The sequence below is a fragment of the Vicugna pacos genome, chromosome X (genome assembly GCF_048564905.1).
Source record: "Vicugna pacos chromosome X, VicPac4, whole genome shotgun sequence".
Lineage (NCBI taxonomy): Eukaryota > Metazoa > Chordata > Mammalia > Artiodactyla > Camelidae > Vicugna > Vicugna pacos.
In genome coordinates, this window is record NC_133023.1 from 78,319,847 (window position 1) to 78,329,645 (window position 9,799).

The 9,799-nt window shown below is 37.0% G+C and overlaps 1 long non-coding RNA gene across 1 annotated transcript in view; it reads left to right on the forward strand.

Annotated features, from left to right (window-relative positions):
- The window catches only part of LOC140691981 (uncharacterized), an 84,019-nt gene extending 82,478 nt beyond the window's left edge, over window positions 1-1,541 (forward strand). The window contains exon 6 of the long non-coding RNA XR_012067585.1: window positions 1,479-1,541. This is a non-coding gene — a long non-coding RNA (uncharacterized lncRNA). The remainder of the gene's footprint in view (window positions 1-1,478) is intronic.
- The last annotated feature ends 8,258 nt before the right edge of the window (window positions 1,542-9,799 follow it).

Genomic DNA, 9,799 nt, shown 5'->3' on the forward strand with positions numbered 1-9,799 from the left:
AACATTTTCAAATTACATATATAAGGTACTTGTATCTAGAATATATAAAGAATACTTACAAATCAATAATAAAAAGAAAAGATTCCAATGAAAGGACCTAAATAGACATTTCTCCAAAGAAGACATACAAATGACCAATAAATAACCACAAAGATGCTCACTGTCATTAGTCACTAGGTAAATACAAATAAAAATCACAGTGAAATATAATTTCATACCTGCAAGGATTGCTGTAATAAAAAAAAGTGTTGGTAAGAATGTGGAGAAATTAGAACCTTGAAACACTGCTGATAGGAATGTAAAATGGTACAGCCACTATGGGAAATAATATGGCAGCTCCTCACAAAGTTAATCATAAAGTTACCATATAATCCAGCAATTCTACTGTGTGGAATATACCCAAGAGAACTGAAAACATATGACTACACAAATATTTGTACACAAATATTCATGGTAGCATTATTCATATTAATCAATAACTGGAAACAGCTCAAATATTGATAAACTGATGAATAGATAAAGAAATGTGGTATACACACACACACACACACACACACACACACACACAGGAATATTATTTAGCCATGAAATAGAATGAACTGCTGATACATTCTAGACATGGATGGACCTTGAAACATAATGCCAAGTGAAGAAAGCCAGACACAAAAGATAATATATATGATTTAACTGATATAAAATGTCCTGAATAGTCAAATTCATAGAGACAGAAAGTAGACTAGTAGTTGCTTAAGGCTGGGAGGGGGGTTTTGAAGAGAAATGGGAAGTGACTGCTAATGAGAATTGGGTTTTTTTCAGGGGGTTGAAAATATTCTGGAATTAGAAAATGGTGATGGTTGCACAATTCATTAAATATACTAAAAAATACTGAATTACATACTTTAAAAGGTGAACTTTATGGTATGTGAATTATATCTCAAGAAAGTTGTTTAAAAATCGTGCTGTTTATTAAAGCTTATACTTCCTCTATAATAATTCATTTTTCATATTTTATTTTTAAAGACCGTGTACACTAACAAACTAACCAAATAATAATATAAAAGTTATCTTCTTTTTAAAAGTGAAATACTGTAGTTGGCTCATGGTATGGATGGTAAAACTGTTCTGATGTGAAAATGATTCTATTACTGTTTAAAATGATTCTGCTATTGGTTAAAGTTGTTAATCAATTAAACCAGAAAAATGCCCCAAGTTCACCATCACTTTTCAGGACACATTTCTATTACATCACACTCTGATGATTGATATCCTTATTTCTCCCTCTCCTACTAGGCTATGAGCTCCTTTAGGAGGTGGGTTCTATTTTTGTATCCTTAGGGCCTAGATCAGTGCCTGAAGCATTAAAGACATTCATTAAATACCTGTTGAATGACTGAATGAATAAATGATTAATTACCAGCTCTATCTCAAACAGTCAGTGAAAATTTGCAAATTTATCAGTTCTTTTTTCTTTTTTTTAGGAATAGCAATCACCGATACTTCCTGATTCATAAGAATTCTTCCAGTTATCCAAAAGTCATAGCAACGTAAAGGTAGGCAATTTTTGCAGAAAATAATCAATTGAAATATATACAAGGCTGCCTAAATGCCTTAAAATTCCAACTAGGAAATATCAGTTCTCTAAATATCTGAAAGTAAAATTTCCCTTTCTTTCTTCCTTTTTCAAAATGCATATGTCACCTGCAAAGTGTTCAGCTGTTAAAGTTACTAAATGAACAAGCTGAGAGAGATTGAGGTCTTAGCACGTGTATAAGAAAGGCTATATCCTACTCAGATTCTCATTTCAATCTATGACCATTTAATTTGGGGCTCAATTGCCTGGTTCTTTTTAATGCAATCAGTGACAAGCCACGGTCTATGCCCTAAATGGGTTTACAGTCTAGTCAATTGGAGCAAATTCCTTCATTCAGTGTTTATTGAGTACCTGTTGGGTGCTAAGCTATGTTCTAGAGCCTGGGGACATAGCAGTGAACAGAAACAGCCAAAAAGTCTCTGCCTCACTAAGCTTTCATACCTGGCTACATCTCATGGTTTACTTCCTTCACCTAAATCACATTAAATTTTTTTCTACCTTTCTAGCCAGCCTGCTTCCAAGAAGGGCCCTGAATATTAATTCCTTTAGTGATTAGGAATTGGTACTAGAGTTTCCCTTTTGAAACAAGACCCCTCTGCCTTTTCCCTTGATGGTACAAACAAAAAATTGTATTAACTTCTCAACTAAATACTAAGGAGTAAGTATTTGTTTTAGGAACCTTTTCTTTCTCCTTTATTCCCTCTCTCCCATCTGTAATCCACACAGATGGTGAACTTTGCCATTGCTCTGATGTGATGGACTGACAACTATAATCCTGGAATCATTTTCACAAAGATTGGTGACATGGAGCTTAAAGCACAGTCTCTTCTGATTTTGTTTGTGGCTGCTCTCCTAACTGCAGGGAAATTAATGAAGATGATGAAAGAATACCATCTTCACTATCCTTTCCAGTCCAATATGCTAAATTAGAGATAAAATATTGGGATATATGGAAAATGTAGTGTAGATACTGTAAGTTGTTTTGCACGTCAGGTAAAACACACACACACAGCTATCTTTTATGGTCAAAATGGGACTATGATCCTGTTGTCACTAATTATGCAGAACTGAGGATTTTTATTATTTCCAACATTTTATTACTAAAATGTTCAAACATACAGAAAAGATGAAAGAAATTTACAATGAACATTCATATTTTCACCATCTATATCCTATAATTAACATCGTATTTTACTTACTTTATCACATATTCCTCTAGCTATTCATCCCGCTATCTACCCATCAATCTAGAACTGAAGGGATCAGGTGCACAAATAGACCCCCTGATTGCTAGACCCTTGCCCTATGCTCTGTCTTGAATTTAATCTCTTTCATTTGTCAAAGTGAATTTGGTTTTGAAATACTGATAGCTCTGTAAAAACTGATTTTTTTTCTATTAAGCTCTTGCCTAATTAAAGGGGATTAACTTGGGTAGAAGACTTCTGGTGATTTATTTATTTAAACGTTCCTGTAATTTCTCACTACGTGTTCAGAAACTCAGATAAAACATGAGTTTCATTCATCTTAATAATAAGATATGCTTATAATCATAATTCTATTAAATGTCATTTCTAATCCCTGAATTCTCTTGATTTAAACCAGGAAGGTTCTATTGCTGCCAGCATCATTTTGTGGACTGTACACGTTAAATTAATTATAAGATTTAAAATGTGATTATCTCTATTCATATTTGACTTGATCTTTGTCCTTTTCACCCTTTCAATTTTCTTTTATACAGTCAATTCTTATTTACCTCAGTGATATCATTGAGTGTGAGAGACATAAATAAAGGATTAAACATGGGAAACTTTTAAAAAGATTATCAACTTCACATCCCAAAACATACTTATGATTTTTAACACATGAAATTTAAAATTTATGTGTAAAAGTAGTGAAGGAAATTGCATGGGCTTAGAGCATCTCTTGCTCCCTTAAATAATTAGCATGGTTTTAAAAAAGCAAAATAAATGAGCAAATGGATTGAGCCAAAGACGTTTCCCTGAAGAATTTAGACCTTTAATTGTGGGGTATTTTGTTTTGTTCCCTACTGTAATGAAACCATAATATCTACAGCAGAGCTAAGTGTTCAGTTGCATCAGAAAAATAATAAAAAGCCATCCCAGTGAAAGGGTCTCAGAACTTCCCAAATTGCTCCTTGAGAGCAAGAACTACATCTTGTTCCCTAGCACATGCAGGCATACAGTGGGCACTTAGAAAATATTGTTTGAATATTTTTGAATAAACAGAAAAGTGTGATTCCTTCATATTCATGGTTTTTCATGTGGAGCAAATTCAGCCACAATGACTATAGCTCTAGGTAAGGAGTCTGAAAACTATGGCTTGTGGATTAAATCTGGCTCAGCACTTCTTTCTGTAAATGAAGTGTTACTGTAATAGAAGCACGCTCATTTTTCTACATATTACCTATGGCTGCTTTCATACTACAACAGCAGGGTTTAATTTATTGTGAAAGAGACTATATGGTCTGTGAAGCCTAAAATATTTCCTATGTGTCCCTTTATAGAAAGTGTTTCCCAAATCTGCTCTAGGGGGTATGTTTAGGCAAAACTAAAGGGGAAGACACCACTTCACACCTTCCAGGATAACTATATATTTCTTTTAAAATACAAATAACAAGTTTTGGCAAGAATGTGGAGAAAATGGAACCCTAGTACACTGCTGGTAGAAATGTAAAATGGCACAAGTGCTGTAGAAAACAGTTAGGTGGTACCTCTAAAAGCTACACATAGAATTACCATGTGACCTAGCAATTCCACTCCTAGGTATATATACCCAAAGGATCTGAATGCAGGAACTCAAACAGATAATTTGTGTGCCAGTGTTCACTGCAACATTATTTACATTAGCCAAAATGTTTAAACAACTGAAGTTTCCATCAACAGATGAATGAATAAACAAAATATGGTATATCCATACAATGGAGTATCATTTAGTCAAAAAAGGAACAAAGTTCTGATACATGCTACAACATGGATGAATCTTGAAAACATTATGCTAAGTGAAATAAGTCAGACACAGAAGGATAAGTGTTGTATGATCCCACTTATATGAAATATCTAGGTTAGGCAAATTCATTGAAACAAAGTAGATTAAAAGTTATAGTGACTAGGGCAGAAGGAATAGGGAGTTATTGCTTAATGGTTGTAGAGTTTCTTTTTGGGATGATGTTACCGAAAGATCTGCCCCTGTCCCTGATGAGCCAAATTGAAACTCAGAGACAGGGTCTTGGAGCTTAGAAGAAAAGAGACAGCTTTATTACTTTGCCGGGCAAAGGGGACTCACACCAGGCTAGTGCCTTCAACACTGTGAACCCACCTTGGGGATGGGGCGGAGTAATTATATAGCCATAGCTCAAACAATAAAACATTGATAACCATCAACAGAATCATTTCCTCATCATAAGACTTAGAGTGGTGTCATGATGCCTCAGGAGACCAATTCTGTAGAAGCTAGCAGTTGTCACTTCTCCCATCTTTTTATCGCCTAAGTGTCCAAGGTGTGGTCTTCTTGGTATTTAGCCTGCTTTGTAAGGTTACAGTTCTGTGACCTTCTCCCTGGAGAACAACTCAGAAACCAAGTATGATTATTACTTTCGATTACTGGAATAAAGCAGAAACAGTAAAACTAATAGCTTTATTTTAACAATGGGCCTGGAGCTGTGAGTAGCAACTGGTCAGTTGGGTCAGTTGACCATTTTAAGGGCAAACATAAGAATAAGCAATCTTTTAGTCTAAGTGTGACCATTTTGTTAATCCTCCTTCAGTAATTAGAAAGATTTGGAAATAGTGTTGTTGCATAACTTGTGAATGTAATTAATGCCATTAAATTGTACAATTAAAATGGTTATAATGACAAATTTTATGTCTTATATATATATATATATATATATTTCACCACAATTTTTAACAACTTAGTGTAATATACCAATAAACATTGAACTGTACATTTTAAATTGGTGAATTGTACAACATGTGAATCTCAATAAGGCTTTTAAAAAATAAAACTAAGGCATGGGAGAATAATAAGTGCTTGAGCTCCTAGAAACTCAGATAAGTCTCAGATTACTCAAATCACACGTTTTATTAAATCAATTTTATATTTACAGTATGACACTAGAGGAGAGAGATGCAGTATGCTAACACACTTAGGATCAGATGCCAGCAGGCTGAACCACACCTGGGTTATGCAGTCTTTGTATGTCCTGTTTCTTTTGTCCACATTAGCCTTTCCCACTGAGGATGTGGTTGGGAGGACCAGAGATGAGGTTTGAACAAAGGAGCTTTGTGGATGAAAGAAGCCTGAAACCAATTATACATACGTGCTTTATCGGAAGTTGTAGGGACAAGTGCGCTTGTCCACAGCTGAAGCTTGCCATAGCCCAGTGAGCAGCTAGGAATTTTTATTTGTCATTTCCTGGCCACAGGATACATGGGCACAGAATACGTGACACACATGGGTGGCTGATTTAGGTCCTCATGAATACTGAGTGCCTCATATATTTACTGTACCATGAATATTTGGTGCCTCAGAGGCCTGATGTATATTTGATATATCATGAATATTCGGTGCTTCCTGTGCCTCATGAATATTTAGTGCCTACTTGGTTCTTCTATCCCTTCTGATTTATGTTCTGCATATATATATATATCAACTTTATGTCTAAAATGTCTCATAGATTACTAATCTACTTGTCTCTGCTTAACATATGTATGAATTTCATCTCCCACTTATTTTCTTGTTTCCTATGGCAAAATTGAATCAGTCAATATAGCAAATGCATATCACAATAGTTTGCAATATCCCTATTTTACAAATGAGGAAATTGCACAGAGGAGATAAGCAACTTGTAAGTCTTGCCAAGGTCACAGGTAGAGTCAGAAATCAAATTCTGGCAGCTTGACTCTAGAGCTTATGCTTTTAACTGCTGTGATCTACTGCCTCTGAGGATCAGTGTGAGGAAAGGGATTCTAAGAGTATAAGGTAGGCATCTTAAGAGATGTTCTAAGTGCTATGGAAGCTTACTGGGGCTTAATGAAATACTTTTTGGAAATATCATCTGAGATGACCTGGGAAGAATGAAAGGATAATTACAAGCAGAAATCAGAGCAGAAGTGTGAATTTAAAATATTTTAGCATGGACAGTGTGACATTGTGCATCTGTATCAGTTGAAGTTACAACCCAGGTTCAACAAGTTCGTGGTCCTGATGCATAGTGAGACCAAACTGAAATGTTGGACTTTGGAGCACAGAAAGGTTTATTGAAAGGACCATGCAAGGAGAATGGGTGGCTCGTGCTCAAAAGACCCCAACCCTCTACCCCTCCCCTCATGGTTTTCAGGGAAGAGTTTTTATAGGTAAAATTTGAGGAGAATGGCTGCAGGTTGTGTGACCTTCCTCTGATTGGTTGGTAGTGAGGTAACGGTGGTGTTCCAGGGATCTCAGTCATTGGCCTCTGGTTCCAACTGTTGCTGAAAGATCGGCCCCTGTCCCTGATGAGCCAAGTTGAAACTCAGAGACAGGGTCTTGGAGCTTAGAAGAAAAGAGACAGCTTTATTACTTTGCCGGGCAAAGGGGACTCACACCAGGCTAGTGCCTTCAACACTGTGAACCCACCTTGGGGATGGGGCGGAGTAATTATATAGCCATAGCTCAAACAATAAAACATTGATAACCATCAACAGAATCATTTCCTCATCATAAGACTTAGAGTGGTGTCATGATGCCTCAGGAGACCAATTCTGTAGAAGCTAGCAGTTGTCACTTCTCCCATCTTTTTATCGCCTAAGTGTCCAAGGTGTGGTCTTCTTGGTATTTAGCCTGCTTTGTAAGGTTACAGTTCTGTGACCTTCTCCCTGGAGAACAACTCAGAAACCAAGTATGATTATTACTTTCGATTACTGGAATAAAGCAGAAACAGTAAAACTAATAGCTTTATTTTAATAATGGGCCTGGAGCTGTGAGTAGCAACTGGTCAGTTGGGTCAGTTGACCGTTTTAAGGGCAAGCGAAAGAATAAGCAATCTGTTAGCCTAAATGTGACCATTTTATTAATCCTCCTTCACAACCTTTTTGGGGTCTGTTGTGTGCACAACGTGGCGGCCCATTGGTGACATTGTGACGTGCACAGGTTCAGTAAAAGAATTTATCAGAGAGTATGGGAATAGAAAGGAGTTTATTAGGGTGCACTGCCATAAACAACAGTGGACCACACAGACGAGAGGTGCCTGTGTGAGCACTGAGGGCCAGTTGTTGGGGTCTTTTATAAGGTAGGGTCACAAGTGCCTGATGGGCTTGAACACAAGTCTCTGATTGGTTGTAGGTGAGGTAAGAAGTTTAGGGTCTGTGAAGGGCGGTGGGGTTTATGACTCTGATAAACTGGGCTGAAACAAGCCAGCCTGAGCTATTGTGAGATTAAGCATTACCTAGGGCTATTAGTTTGTTAGGACAAATACACCCAGTAAAGCAAAAAAAAGACCAAAAAAAGACAAAACAAAAAGCACTTCATCTGTCGAGGGATCTGAGAGCCCAGAAATGGGGGTCGTTGGATTCTGAAGGATATCAGTTGGCTGAAAAGTTACCATCCTCCACCTGGGTGGGGGCCTTAGTTTCTGTGAAAAGAACTCAGAGCTGTGTATCAAATTGTTATGTATATTCCTCGAGGAGGAACCAGAATCCTGCCCCAAGGCTGCGCTATTGTTTCTTGACTGCCTTTCCTGTGTTTTGGCATTCCCTCACTCCTCTAATTAGTAACTGTTTGAATCTGCCCTTTGGAACTCAGGGAAGGTCTGGAAGGCTGAAAGCCTTTTTCCTACAAACAAGAAAAGGACAACAGAGAAAGCCTTCTGTAGCCAGGAGGGCCCGACAGGGTGCTGCTTGGTTTCATACTTAGGAATTCACATTCCTGAGAGCCAACTATTATTTTAGTTAGGAGAGATCTACCATAAAGTGGCAACTACAAGTGCTTTCTTTATTTATAGCTAACACTATCTATAGCAATATCCTATGCTTTATTAGTTCACATTGTGAATGTTGGAAGCTGGTTTTTATTGGTGAAATTTGTGGCTTGTTAATTAGCATAATGAACATTAGAAATGAGTTCTCATTGTTGATATTAAATATATTCGAAATATGTGACTGGCTAAAATATTTTGAATACATACGTCACTCTTATAATGAGTAGGGCAAAAAATCCAGTGTAGCCCATGGCCTTTACCATTAGGAATACCCAGACTCAAAACTAAATGTGGTCTAGTGGCCAGCTTTTGGTTTGGAAAATTTCTGGTTGCCTAATGCAGACTATAGGCTAACACAATTCTGCCTCTAGAATGTACTTACATCTTTTTTTTAGTAGATTTTATTGATTGAGAGGACATTTATGTGCATATGAATTCCAGAATCACAGTAACTGCATAGGGTCCCAGGGGTCCAAAGTTTGCAATTTGAAATCACTATTGTGTATATGGGGAGAAGGGAGGTTTCACATCATTTTAGGAAGATTAATCTGACTTTGGAATGTGGGATGAATTGAATTGCTGGAAGAATACTCCAGAGAAATAGTAAAAGTGTGGTGTCTGTGAGAATGGAATAGAGAAGTTGGATTGGAGAGGCATGGTAGAGACAGAATATGCTTGGCTCAACAATTAAGTAAATACAGGGACTAGAGGGAGAAGGAATGATATTTATAACAATCATGTATTTAGAGCTTATCATGTGCCAGGCAGAGTCTGAGTAGTTTGTATATGTTAAGTCATTTATTCCTCACAAAAACCTTAGAGTTGGATATTCTACAGATGAAGAAACTGAAGTACTGAGAGTATAAACGCTCTGCCAAAGGTCAGAGAATTGGGATTTAAACCCAGGCAATCTGGCTACAAAATCCTAACTGTTCAACCATACTGCTTCAAAGAATTAAATACAACCCCAAAGTTTTGAGCCCCTGTGATTAAGAGAATGATGAAGTCATTGACTGAAATAGATAAATCAGCAGAAGTATTTGGGGTAAGGGGAGAAAACATATATATGCAAGTATATTGGTCAGTCTACTTTGTTACTATTACTGAAAGCAAGATGATGTGCCCACCACACCATGAGGCCAAATGAACTGAAACTTTGAAGTCTGGAGCAGAGAAAGGTTTATTGCAGGGCCATGCAAGGAGGACGGGGTGGCTCATGCCCAAGAAAAACCTCG